Below are 2,282 nucleotides of genomic sequence, written 5' to 3'. Positions count from 1 at the left end.
GAAAAGAAGATGGCCTCGAGATCTTCTTCTCTAGAAATGTTATTGGAGTTAATGTTATTCTATCAGTGGGTAGATTCTCCACATGTTTTTATCATGTTACTATGTCACCTACAGCAAATTTACTTGTTGTATGTATGTGTATACAGTTGTAAATATCAATAAATAAATAATAAAATATTTCTCAGTATTACATACCTTGCTTTTCTATGGAACTTCTATAAATCGAAAATCACTATGCCGTAACCTTTTTTTTTTTTTTTTTTTTTTAGGAACCTTGATGTAAAATTTCTATATACCGTCAAAAAGTCAGATATAAGAAAATATAATGATTATCTAAAGTCTTTGGTTTACGCTCATAACGATGGAAATGAGAAACAAAACATGATTCATTGTTTCCGAACAACGGAATTCCGAGATTAATATTATTTTCTATATTATATTACATATACATACTCTAGTTTTCTATTATTATATATCTAAATTACTTGTATATTGAACTTCCACAAATCTAAAAATACTATATTATGTATATCATGTAAAATTTCCACGATATTTTCGTATAAGAAAATATAAAATTTTGTTATCTTCTAAATGTCTTTGGCTTACAGTCTCATAACAATGGAATTTCGGGATTAATATGTTTTTTATTATATTAAATATTTGTTATATATACGCGTTCTTAATCATATGTTTTCTATTATTATATATCTTAAGTGCTCATATATAAACCTTGCATTTATATTAGGAAAATATATTCTGTATGTGATGTAAAATTTTTATATTCCATCAAAAAGTCAGATATATTAAAATATAATTATCATCTAACTCTCTTTGGCTTTCGCTCATAACGAAGCGAATGAGAAACAAAACATGGTTCATTGTTTACAACAATAGAATTTCATGAAAGACCTTTTCAAAGAAAAAGAAATTTCGGTGCCCACGGTAATGAAATTCTTGGAATATCAAAGGTCACAGTTATGTGGTTTTTAGGCCTCTAATGTCGATTGGCGTAATCGGAGGCCAGTAGAAAAAAGAGTAAAACGGGCGACATTAAAATGGACTAATGAACCACGGTTATTATGTAAAATAAAAATAATAAGATGTAATATGTTTAAGTCATTATTATATTGATAGTAATATATTTAATGAAATAGAGTGATAAGGGCTTTCAGAAGAACCTTTTGGCTAATTTTAACTTTATAATTTCCTTATGCATCTCTGATACAAGATAATCATTTTTTTTTCCTCTAAAGCCTTAATCACTGTAGAACTGTTTACAAAAAAAAAATATCGAAAGTTAAAACTGTTATAACTGTTCCAATGTCATTAATAATTGAAAAGATAAGTGCAGTTATCTAGTCTATGAGAACTTGGGCCGTAGCCTGTGAACACCTGGTCAGCAGTGGTTAAACACCTTTTTCGTTCCGTAATTAGAGTTAAACGAAGCGAATTATTAAAACCTCGGAACGCCTTAAACAATATAATAATACTGATGATTATGATTTTGGCAACTGATCAATTCTTATTTACTTTATGATTAAACAACAGTTTAAATGAAGGTACCTAGGGACACTGGAGTACCTAAAGATATCCACTTATTTTTTATATTCCCTCCAGTAAACAGCCACTGAAATTTTTAAAATATAATTGAAGTGTGTTTTCAGCTTATATAAGTATATCGAGACAAAGGAAGCAGTGACCTGAACTAAAATATAATTAGGCGTATAAACTAATTAAATAAAAACCTAATACAAAATTTAATTAATTATTAAATAAAATATTTGTTGAGCACCGTTCAAATCCCTCTTCCTATACGAAATACGTACAAAACTCCGACCAAGTTTTTAGACTCTGTTCCCCTGACGTAGGCTTCTATATTTCGGTTATAAAATTTTATATTAGAAAGAAATGCTTTATTTAGCCATGCTGCCTTTTTCATCAGGTTGCTAAAATACACAGCATACCAATCAATCCATAACCGGACATATATACAATACATATATTTACATGATATAACAATATATATTTTTTCCTACGTATTCCTTTTACAATCAATACTCGTCAACATACTTAATACAAATATTTTCAGTTTTTTTTTCTATGTAACTATTTCATTCCATTTGACAATTTCATTTTATTTAATTGAAAATTTTATTTTCCCTAATTCACTCTTTCAGACCCTCTCCAGTGATCTGTTACCCACGTTCGATCGGTTAAACAAATTATACGAATTTATCGTTAGATAGCAATGTTAAATCAAACCTAAGACATAATAGTCACAG

The 2,282-nt window shown here is 28.4% G+C and overlaps 1 protein-coding gene across 2 annotated transcripts in view; it reads left to right on the top strand.

The window, feature by feature from the left end:
* LOC106681024 (uncharacterized) overlaps positions 1–2,282 on the top strand; it is a 273,681-nt gene that overhangs the window by 165,303 nt on the left and 106,096 nt on the right. The gene's annotated exons all lie outside the window — the stretch shown is intronic.

Source organism: Halyomorpha halys, unplaced genomic scaffold (genome assembly GCF_000696795.3).
Source record: "Halyomorpha halys isolate HHAL.00 unplaced genomic scaffold, Hhal_1.1 Scaffold305.1, whole genome shotgun sequence".
NCBI classification, from domain to species: Eukaryota; Metazoa; Arthropoda; class Insecta; order Hemiptera; family Pentatomidae; genus Halyomorpha; species Halyomorpha halys.
This window is presented reverse-complemented; position numbering and strand designations above follow the sequence as displayed.